General features: G+C 45.1%; 1 protein-coding gene across 1 annotated transcript in view; it reads left to right on the top strand.

Annotated features, from left to right (window-relative positions):
- Window positions 1–12,238, top strand: part of ROR2 (receptor tyrosine kinase like orphan receptor 2) — a 144,723-nt gene that overhangs the window by 71,562 nt on the left and 60,923 nt on the right. The window lies entirely within an intron of this gene.

The raw sequence follows: 12,238 nt of genomic DNA on the forward strand, positions 1-12,238 counted from the left end.
TCAGCCTTCCAAGGTTGAATAACCTGTATCTTAATAAAAAGATAAGGTACTATAAGACCACCAAAATACAAGAACAAGGGAGAATAAATATAGAATAACTTAATTATAAATACCTCTGTTAATCAACACTCCTGCTTCCTCCATTGAAGAAGCATCCCTACAACATTTTCTGCTTTTCCATCTGTTCATGTTTAATCGCCTCTATGCAGATGCACGATCCCTAAAACAGCTATGTTACTGTTTAAATAACTAGCATAAATAGTGAACTGCTCCATTACCAAGAGTATAAATAAATTGAGACAGGTAAGAGTTCTCTAGAGCTGAAAGTTTAGGTTGTGCAAAAATTTCAGCAGCTGTTATTTGTAAGTCCTTGCAGACTGAGAGGTGCAAGTGATGTGAACTGTGGAAGTCAACATTTGGTGGATGTGTATTTTGTCACTTTGCCAAGTACTGGGACTTTGCGAATGCTTCTTTTGCTGTGTCCAGTTTCTGGACACCAGATACATCTAGCGGTTAAATAATTCTATGGAGTATTAAGACATGCATTTTGTTTACAGAAATGCAGCACGTGATGACAGTGTTACGGATGAATAACTGGAATATCTCTAGAATAACACTTGTTGATAAAGCAGGATTTAGAATATGAGGCAAAAAAGCTTTATTGTGACATATTAACTTTCATGGACTACTGAATCAGGTGGGTCATCCTCAGTTGGAAGATTTATACGTTAATATACAGATATGAAAAAAGCTGCAAATCACTGGGGCTGAATGGCTATAAATTACAAGAGGGGTACCATAGAAACTGACCGAGTCAGAACAGTCCTTCTGGGCCATCTAGTCAGACCCTCGGCTCCATCCGGCTCTGCTCATGACATGCCTACCGCATGCACGTTCCAGCCTGTCCTTGAACACCCTCACCAATGGGGCTACAAACACCTCCCTTGGAAGCCCATTCCATACCCTAGTGCTCAGAAAGTACTTCCTGGCATCCAAATTGAACCTTGGTACCTTGAGTTTGGCTCCATTGGAGCGCATCCTGCCTCATCTGCAGTGGAGAACAGGTCTCTACTCACCTCTGTGTGATACCCCCTCATGCACCTATGTGTTGCCAACAGATTCCCTAGCAGTCTCCTCCATGGTGAAACACAGAAACATAGAAACAGAGTGAGTCAGAAGGGGTCTCCCGGGCCATCTAGTCTGACCTCTGGCACCAGCTGGCTCTGCTCACGACATGCCCACCATGTGCATGTCCTGCCTATCTTTGAACACCCGCACCGATGGGGCCTCAACAACCTCTCGTGGAAGCCCATTCCACACCCTCGGGGTCCTAACTGTCAGGAAGTACTTCCTGGCATTTAAAGACACAGTTGAAAAGACCCAGTTCCCTCAGTCTCGCCTCACACAGCTTTCCCTGCAATCTTGGCACCACCCTTGTGGCCCTATGCTGCACTGACTCTAACCTGGCTATAGCCTGTAATGTGGACCCCAGTACCCTTTTAGTACATCTGACAATAGACCCTACCCTTTTGCCACCGCTTCTGCTTTCTGTATGCTCAGCCCCCATGTTTTCAGCAGAAAAACCTTTGTGCGTGACCAAGGAATGTGATAGGTGGCAGTGCCACTTGTGCACATGCTGGCGTGCAGGCCAAACACACGTGTATGATTTTGGAGGAGAGACGAGTTGGTGCTCTCTTGGTTGGGGCAGGCCCAGTCGTATTGTATCAGATCATGCATGATAATTCTGAAACGGGCTGCAGAGTGCAACAATTCTATATGAGGATCCAGTATGTACAAGAGAAGGACAGTGATTACTCACCATAGCAGTAATCAGTAATGGCACAATCATTCTGGTGTTAAAGTTACCAGTTATCAGCTGTTGTGAGTGCTTGCTGAGTTTATCTTGTATATGTTTAGCCTGTAAACTTGCAAAAATCACAGTGTTACAATCTTGTACATAAGTTCTTGTGCAAGGTAAAGGCTTCTGTGTACATTATTGGGCTGTGATGCACTCTTTCTCCTGCCATATAGCAATATTAACCCAGTTCACAGACCGTGGCAAATCTGCCAGGTCGTGTGCCTGGTGTGTGTACTGCCATTTGCATAATTAAGTTGCAGTCAGCCTAACTGGAGGGTGTTTTGTGATTTGTGACCCCAGTCATGATAGTATATTTACCATTTACCATGGATGAAACAAGCACACCTCACCCACGATTCATTATTAGTTAACATTTGGTTGCTTAACACATGCATAATCCATAAAGTGTGGGCTCACATGTTACAAAACAAATGCAGTTGCATCAGTTGGAAGTTGACTTTGCAAAGCAGCAGGATGTAGGAAACGTGCAATAGGCACAAAGGATTAAGACCTTTTCCTCACACAAATTGCTTTTTTTTTTGGATCAGAGCTAAGGAATGTGGGCTTTTCAATTGCTTTCTGCTTAGATAAGTATTTGAGAAATGGTGTCAAAAAGCATACATGTAGGTTTTGCTAACATTTATCAATATAAACAGAAGGAAATCATATCCAAGTTTTTAAAAGAGGTGGGGAATATCATTACACAAGTATATCTCATGGTTTACATGTTATTTTTAAATAATATGAGCGTAAATATTTGGGTGGCTGAGAAATAGAATTTGATGAAGCATCTGAACCGCATGTGCCAAAGCTGGCAAGACCAAGTCTTGTATATATGAGTTCTTCCATTTTGGGGGAGAGGGAATGGTATTTCTGTTGGAGGTCCAGTTAAAAACTGGCTTGTACTAAATATTTTTGCAAAGCCGTTACTTAAATTTGTTTAGCTGGACTGACGTACAAAAGCAGAGAATGCAACGGGCACTGTTTTCATTACATTTTAGATGCATCTTCTGTTTAAATGTAACTATTAAAAAACTACAGTGAAGTATAAAGTCAATGTGTGCTTGTCAGATGCTCAAAGAATGAGGCGCTTTATCTGTTTGAAGAATTTTTTGTATAAACACTACCAAGAATATGTTTCTAGTATGAATGCTGTTTCTTTTCCTTTTGAGGAGTGCTTGGCATAGAACAAAAGTGCTTCTATGTGTCTGTCTCTATTTACTTTCATTCTCTTTACGTCACACTCTGTAAGTCATGAGTTTTAGATAGTGCAGAAAACATGGAAATGCTGGTCTCAATATTTCAGATACAGACTTTGAAATAAAATTACAAATAGCTGGTTGCTATCCATGTTTGATTTGGTAAAGTAAACATTCAGCCAGACATTTTAATTAGGTTTTTTTTGTCATTTACTGTGAGTTCTTGAGGAAATTAAGCTGTTTATCATTTGCATCACTGTCCTTTAGGGTAATTCCTTTTTGGCTTATTGCTGTGAAGTTGGGGAGAACCTGCTTTCTTCGTCGTGGCCTCTGTGCCTCACACATATGGGTTGCTGCGCCTGCGCAGTGCCTAGGCTGGAAGATTAGAAAGCTAACGGTTTTTGGTGGGAAAACTCCACTTCCCTCCCCCTTCGTGGTATAAATAGAGTGGAGTGTCCGCCATTTTACTCAGTCTTTGCGACCGCCATTTGCTGTGCCTTGTGCCTAATCGTCTCTCGCTATAGATCTGTGCCTTTTCGTTGTTTTTTTCTCAAAAACCTTAAACTCCTTTTGCTCCAAGTTTGTTCTTCTTCCCGATTCTGTCCGTTTTCTTCTTAAATTCTCTTCTCTATATATATAAAAAAGCAAAAAATAAATTATCTTACCCTCTATACTGTCCTTTTTTCTTCATTTTTCCGCAGTGGTGCAGCGGGCGGCATTCCGCAAATGAATGTGGATCTAAAATGTCGCCAGTTGATCCACATGATCTATGCCTCCTCTGCCTCGGCAAGGGGCATAGGACCGACAAATGCAGTCATTGCTTGGCGTTTACCAAGCAGGCGTGGAAAAACAGGGAGAATCATCTCAGGAAGCTCCTATGGGATCAGGCATTAATGCAGTCTGACCAACTGCTCCTACGGCCTGGTTCCTCTTCGTCCGCGCCTCCTCAGCGCTCTTCCTCCACCATGAGTGCTCTGGCAAAGTGTCCTTCCTCGACCTCTGCTGATCCTCCGCAGCGTCCTTTGGACGAAGGCGCCGCTTCTATGGAGGCTCAATCACTGCCTTCTCCCCTGGCTAAGAAATGGGAGAAGCACAAGCATACCGGTCTGGATAAACCTTCCACCCATAAGAAGTTGAGGAAGGAGAAGGTGGATTAGCCCACTTGCAAGAGCAAGAAACCCAAAACACCAGGGCTCAGGTTCATCAGGCTTTTCGGTACCGATGGCCGCCACGGTACCGACCCCCTTGGGACCGGCCCTGCAACTCATTATGCAGGTGACTCCACCGGGATCCCCCAGGCCAACCACTTGGCCTGAGAGCATGCCTCCCCAGCAACAGGAGGAGCCGCTTCGGGAGTCCATCTCTGATGGTGAGATCAGAGACTCCCTGCCGAGGGACAGCTCGCCAACACCTATGCTACCAACTGAACCTCATGTGGCCTCACCATTACCTCCCAGATGTCGCAGCCTTTCATCCGAACATCGAGATGAGAGTTGGTTGATCCCGGGATATGGTGCTCTCCCCGGTTGGGGTGGTTACCAACCATATCCCTATTTTCCTTGGGATCATAGATCACCATCAGTCCCGAGGGACGTACCATCCATCTCCAGGCGTACGGAGATGAGGCACCCAACCTCCCCTGAAACCTCCTCCTCCTCAAGCAAAAACCGGCCGCGTTATGTGGAAGACTCCGAGGATTCAGAGGTCGACTCCACTTCCCCTGATGTGGCTGTCGCATACCAAGGGCCTGCTTCACCCGACGAACCGCATGTCTCTTTCACAGAGCTCATGTCCCGCTTAGTTTGTTTACTTGAAATCGAAGCTCATCAACAGCCAGGCCCCTCCACAGATTGGTTTTATGATGTTGTTCAGGGAGAGCAGTCTGCATCCATATCTCTGCCGCTTATAACTACACTCCACCAGGCTATGGTCCAGCCCTGGGACCAACCGGCCCAACCACAAGCGACCTCCCGCAGATATGAGGCCATGTATAGAGTTCGTGACGATGACATTCCCTTCCTGCTCCGTCACCCGAAACCGAACTCTCTTGTGGTTGAATCCTCCCAGGGCAGGGAGTCCAGGGGACATACCACTCCTTGGGACAAGGAAGGGAGGAAAATCAGTATGCTTGCATGCCGAGTCTGTGCGGCCTCTGGACTCGGCGTGCGCATATTGAACTACGAAGTGACACTGGCATGTTACCAGTACTTTATCATACAGAAGCTGGATAACGTTGCTTCCTCCCTTCCAGACCACCAAGCGGACCTTGCCAGGGTTTTCATTAAGGAGGCAATGCAGGTGGCAGTGCAACAGTTGTCTACCGCTCGTCATCATGTAGACACCGATTCAAGGGCCCTCGTCAATGCCATCTCGTTACGCCGACATGCATGGCTGCGCAATTGTAATTTCCCCAATGAGATGAAACGCAGAATCGAGGAAATGCCATTTGACGGTACTGGTCTGTTCCACCAGAAGACCGACCGCAATTTAAAGGCGATTCACGAATCACACCTAACTGCATGCCGCATGGAGCTCCCGCAAAAACATAAGTGGCAGTGGCCTCGGTCTTCCTACCGGAACCAACCATACTATCCGCACCAGCAAAACTACCCTCGCCAGCAATATCAACAACGGCAGCATTGGAGACAGCAAACACAACAGCGTTTTTCCCAAGGCCGTCGACGATTCGATACCAATAAACACCCACGTTGATGGCTTGGGCGAACCATCCTCTCTTTCCCAACACCACCTTCCCTTCTCCCTTTTGGGAACCGGCTCCAGGGCCGACTCCCCATTTGGGAGTCCATTACATCTGATAGGTGGGTGTTATCTATCATCCAGTTCGGATATAGGATAGAATTTGATGTTATCCCTCCTTTGAGCCCGGTCCGCTTCACACCTTCTTCATTGGTGCTACGCGATGAGGTCTCCCAGCTACTTCTCAAGGGAGCGATTTGACAATTGTCCTGCTCAGAAGGATTGCATGGATTCTATTCCAGATATTTTACGGTCCTGAAAAGGGATGGTGGTCTTCGTCCGATCCTGGACTTACAAACTCTTAATAAGTACATTAAACCAAGGAAGTTCCGGATGACCACTTTGCAAAATATCCTTCCGTTATTGAAAAGAGAGGATTGGTTCGCCTCACTGGATTTAAAGGATGCTTATTTTCATATTTCCATCCATCCTTCACACAGACGCTTTCTACATTTTACTGTCGGATCCGACCTGTTCGAGTTTAACATCCTACCTTTTGGCTTGGCCACAGCCCCTCGAGACTTTACGAAGTGTATGGCGCCAGTATGCGCACACTTGAGGACATGGGGAATACAGATATACCCATACTTAGACGACTGGCTAATCGTCTCGCAATCCAAGCAAGCTCTCCTGTCTGATATACAAATGACCTGCGCTCTACTCAATGCTCTTGGTCTCTGCATTAACTGCAACAAATCGTCCCTTATTCCCACGCAGGTCATCGATTTCATCAGGGTACGACTCGACTCGATGCAGGAAAAAGCCTTCCTCCCACCGGAACATCAGAATGCCTTATGCAGCCACATTCATCAGATTCGGCTACATGGAACGGTCCCAGCCTTATCCGTTCAGAGACTACTGGGGCATATGGCTGCTGCAATTGCCATTGTCCCGTATGCCAGACTATGTATGTGACCCATACAGCTGTTTTTCAATGCTGCTTTTCAACCGCAACAAGGTCCTGCCACCAAGCCGATTTGGATTCCATCTGCAATCCTTCACACTTTAACGTGGTGGACCATCACAGACAACCTGTCGATTGGCGCCCCGTTTTGACCACCTCAGCCAACGACAACTCTGTACACTGATGCATCCCTCCTTGGATGGGGTGTGGTATGTTCGGGACTTCGGGTCCAAGGTACTTGGAACCGAAGAGAGGTGAGGAAACATATCAACTTTCTGGAACTTCTGGTGATTTTCAATGCCCTCAAGGCTTTCGAGACTGTGTTATGCCGTCAAGTTGTCCAAATTGCATCAGACAACATAGTGGCAGTTTTCTACATCAACAAGCAGGGGGGCACAAAATCCCCAGCCTTAGCACGCCTATCGATGGACATTTGGGACTGGTGCATACCAAGGAACATCGTGCTTATGGCAGTTCATCTGACTGGAACCGACAACGTCGAAGCAGATACATTAAGCAGACAGATGTCAACAATCCACAAATGGGAGTTAGACAAACAAATTTGCGAGAAACTCATCCGCTTGTGCGGTTATCCGGACATGGACCTGTTCACCACTCGAGAGAACAGCCTGTGTACCCTATACTGTTCCAGAGCGGGCGTCGGGCCGGGATCGATGGGGGATGCTCTTATGCTCCCTTGGAGTAACATGACTTTTTATGCGTTTCCCCCGATCCCATTCCTGACGAGTGGTTGCGAAAATAGCCCAGGACAATGCCACGGGGATACTAGTGACTCCGTGGTTGCCGAGACAACCATGGTTTGCCACTCTTTTGCTGCTGTCCAGAAGAACGTTCCTTCATCTACCAACTCTTCCGCATGTGTTAACACAACAAGGAGGAGCAATCCGTCATCCGGATATACTCTTTCTGAAGCTGACGGCATGGCAGGTCACCTGATTCACGCCACTGAGTCGGTACCGGGGACACCTCACCCTATGGGTGACCTTACTCAACAGACGATATATGTGGCCCCGACTTCGGATTCGACAGCAACTGCCACAGTACTGATGCCTACGGACAGAGAAATTCAGGCGATTCTCAAATCTGCATTGAGACCGTCCACTTGTCGTTCCTATACGGCTAAATGGAGAAGATTCTCCTCTTTTGCAGAGTGCCATTCCTTTTCCCCTGGAACGGCTTCAGTCACCAATATTTTACAATTTCTCTTGCATTTGCATCATGAGGGACTTAAACCATCATCCATCAAAGTTTATGCAGCCGCTATATCCCATTATCGTGGCACTATCCACGGATTATCAGTCTTTTCTCAACTGCTGGTTTGGCGTTTCATTAAGGGACTACAAAATTTACATCCGTCTATTCGCCCTGCCATGCCAACGTGGAGTCTTTCCGTAGTGCACCAAGCGCTTACCAAACCACCGTTCGAGCCTTTAGCAACTGTGGACTTATGCCAGGTGTCATGGAAAACTGCCTTTCTCATAGCAGTTACATCAGCAGGGAGAGCTAGTGAAATTTGTGCTCTCCACATAGACCCACCATTTCTGAACTTCCATAAGGAAAAAGTCGTCCTTCGGATGGATTTCTCCTTTTTACCCAAGGTGGCCACACCATTCCACCTGAATCAGGACATCGTTCTGCCGGCATTCTTTCCATCGCCGTTGACCCCGAAAAAATGTGCTCTACACACACTTGATGTTTGCCGTTGCTTGGCCTTTTACAGATCCCGCACTGAATCTTTTCGTACTACTAATAGACTTTTTGTTAAATACTCCGAGCGTGAAAAGGGATCACCGATATCATCTCAGAGACTCTCTAATTGGATCGTCCAGACTATTATCCTGGCTTATCAGCTATCAAAAATAGACTTAACTATCTTTCCAAGCGGCCACTCTATACGAGCAGTAGTAACCTCGTTCGCTTTTGCCGCAGGGGTTTCGCTGCAAGACATCTGCAGAGCTGCCATCTGGGCTGGTCCATGTACTTTCGCCAAGCACTATCGGCTTGATGTACGTGCCAGACAAGACTGCTCTTTTGGTAGAGCTGTTCTCTCATCCGTTCTTCGCTGACGACACCTCCCTCCTCCGACTGTGGTAAGCTTGCGAATCACCCATATGTGTGATGCACAGAGGCCACGACGAAGAAAAGCAGGTTGCTTACCTGTAACTGATGTTCTTCGAGTGGCCATCTGTGCATTCACACAACCCACCCGCCGGCCCCACTCGGTGTCGGTGAGTGGATATCGTTTTTCTCGGTACCGTACTATAAATTGCATCGGTACCGTTTGGGTTATGTCGCTGGGTGGTTATTGTTTTTGGTACCAAAATATAATTTGCATCGGTACCGTTGGGTTATATCGCTGACTAGATACTGTTCTCGGTACCGTACTATAACTCACATTGGTACCTTTCGCGGGTATAATTGTGTTTTCTCATTACTTTTATTCTTAACCTCTAGAGGGCAAACGTGCAGTCTTCAAGACTGAGTAAAATGGCGGACACTCCGCTCTATTTATACCACGAAGGGGGAGGGGAGGGGAGTTTTCCCAGCAAAAACCGTTAGCTTTCTAATCTTCCGGCCTAGGCACTGCGCAGGCGCAGCACCCATATGTGTGAAAGCACAGATGGCCACTCGAAGAACATCAGTTACAGGTAAGCAACCTGCTTTAATAAATTTAGACAACTGGAGAAATGATTATACATATTAAGTGACAAGACTATTTGCACAGCAGATTACGTTCCCTTCATTGTTCCCCAGTCCCTAAACTGTATCTACCCAGTTGTATTATTTTTAGCACATTTTATTAGGGTTATTCAGTAGGAAAATGGATGTGAAAAATATTTAAGGAAATGCTAACTTTTCTACAATAGAAGATTATGTTTATTAATTTGTTGTATTTGTTCTATTCATATCCTACCATTTCCTTCAAGGAACATACATGATGTTCCCCCTTGTCTCGACTTTAGAATCAAACTGCCCAATGTGTGATAGGCCAGACTTGAGACTGGCCTACTCGAGGAGTGGTCCTTTGAGGACTGGTCCTTTAGACTCTCTTTTTTACTGCCTGATGCTCATGTTCACACATATACATTTACGCTATGCATATGGAATTTTCAAATTATTGTTGCTACTGATATAAAGGCACAGTTTTTAAGATACAGCATGGAATTTCCACAAGAAAAAGTAGGGATATGAAGGTTTGGGAAAATCCCAAGTGAAATGGATTTTAAGTCAAGGTTTTAGTGAAAATGTTTGTGGATTTTTATATAAGAAAATCTATACAGAGAGAACAGAAGTGCGTGATTGAAGAGTTTCCTTCTCTGCATTGCTGTTAAATTTAACTTCGCATCCAAATATGATGATGTCTTTTGACGTGATGAAACTATTGTTGTATAAATAATGTACTTTCTTTTACTACAAAGCATGCACTTCTGTTTTCTTCCTGCTTCCTATTTGGCTAAATTAGGTGCTTTTGTAGCACAGTGTATAGCATTGTGCAGCTATCTCTCTGGTTTCATGGTTTGCTTGCACAAACCTAAGGTATTCATTATTTTGATGCTGTAATTCTGTGCACAGATACCTGGCAGCAAATGCCACTAAACAGAATGCATCTGCCTTAAACATGCATAAGTTTCTTTTCTACTTACATTCTGTAGGATATAATAAAAGAAATGCAATGATCGTGTTTTTTCAAAGCTCCTTTTAGCCTGGAAGAACTTTTCATTATCACATAGGACTGTAGCTCTGAAAATTTAAGCAAGATTTTGGCAGGTGGCAATGGCAAACCATAAGCATGGTGTTCAGTGCTTGCTTGTGGGTCAGCATACCTAGTAGAGTCTGCCAGCAGGTAATGTTTGCATCACTGTTCTCTCAGGCCAGCTGGGCACTTTTTCAGAACTTAATAAGAAAATTCCAGCCTTGAGACCACACTCCATGCACTTCTGGAATTCTTGGCTGCAATCAAAAACTTTTAAAATGTTGGCTGGACAAGGTTTTGCAAAGTATGTGAGTTTATGCTAGAGTGCAGTCTTGTGACTTTCACATCACATGCTCCCATCACCCATTATTTGCTTCTTGTGACAGTAAGTTTTAAAGTTAGCTTTAAAATAAACCTGTAACCATTACACTATGCTGGCTTATGTTGGAAATGAGCCAGTGTCCGTTAGGGCAACCCAGCTCCTTTCTGTTCCTGGCTCTTTCGTGTAAGTTAATTGTTCTGTACAGTTGTGTTTTCCTTACTCCAATAGGAAATGTGGTGCATGTACTTCAAGGCCGTGGATGGGGAACTGAATGACCCTGTGCAGGCTTGATGATGTCCATGTGTGGAGCTGCATCTGCTGATGTCATTGGCCACTGAATAAAATGCTGGCTGGAGTTTCTACAGTCAGTTATTTCAGATGGGGATCCAGTCTTCCCTATTAGAGAGGACATGATGTTGCCCCCACAGAAGGACTGGGTGGAGGACCTCTTGTGGGTGACCTTTCTGCCAGCAGACATACGGTTTGCTCTTCTGGCTAGCTCTGAAAGGGGTGAGGAAGGGTTTTCAGTCCCATAGGCTAGATGGGCGGGCCAACTTGCTCTCAAGGCCAGAGACTCTCCATCCCTGTTCTAGGAGTTTGGAGACTGGTAGTGTTGGGTACCATAGAAAGGTAACCAATGATAATTTTCAGCATAGGACCATTATTTTCATATTTACATGGTTGCCCTCATAACCCTTAATATATATCAAGTGGGATTTTAAAATATTCCTTTTAAACTACTCCAGCTTGAAAAATAACATGACAGGTCTATTCATCAACTTTCTATATTATAGTTCTGTTTTGCTTTGGAACAGGAAGGCATGTGGACCCTTGAATTTTCTAACAGATGAAAACCTAATTTGTATTATAAAATAATGACAACATAGCATAAAATATGAATAAAGCACAGTAAGTTTATACGATCACAGAATCGTGTTGTATTATATTCTGTCTACCAAAAGAAAGACTCTTTTTGGGGTTCCAGATAGTCAATTTCCACTAAGCAAAGCATCCCACTGTTTACCCTTGTTGCTTTTCTTTTTCTGCATTTCATGGTTAGCAAGCATGCTCAGTCCTTTTTTAAAAAAGAGGTCACCTTTCCCTTACACATTCTTCTGTGGGTTTGTTCTTCTGTGATTCTTGGGGTCCCCCGAGCAGGCTTCCCTCTTGTTTCTTGGTGGCCCTGTTTTGACTAAAATCTTGTTGGCACACAGCACCTGAATTTGCTGTTAGAGGGAGTGAGGATGATTGGGGTGACCAGTTCTCAGCTTAGTTAGATGGATAATCCAAGAGCCATAGAATCATCAGTATATTTCCATGAGCCCTGTTTCAGACTGTTTTCTTACATACCACTTTCTTCCTAATGCTGCATTGCAACCTGCTTCTGAAGCAAAATGCGCGCTCGCGCTCGAGCTCTCTCTCTCTCTCTCTCTCTCTCTCTCTCTCTCCCTCTCTCTCTCTCTCTCTCTCTCTCTCTCTCTCT

Source organism: Varanus komodoensis, unplaced genomic scaffold (genome assembly GCF_004798865.1).
Source record: "Varanus komodoensis strain SLA01 unplaced genomic scaffold, ASM479886v1 scaffold5, whole genome shotgun sequence".
Lineage (NCBI taxonomy): Eukaryota > Metazoa > Chordata > Lepidosauria > Squamata > Varanidae > Varanus > Varanus komodoensis.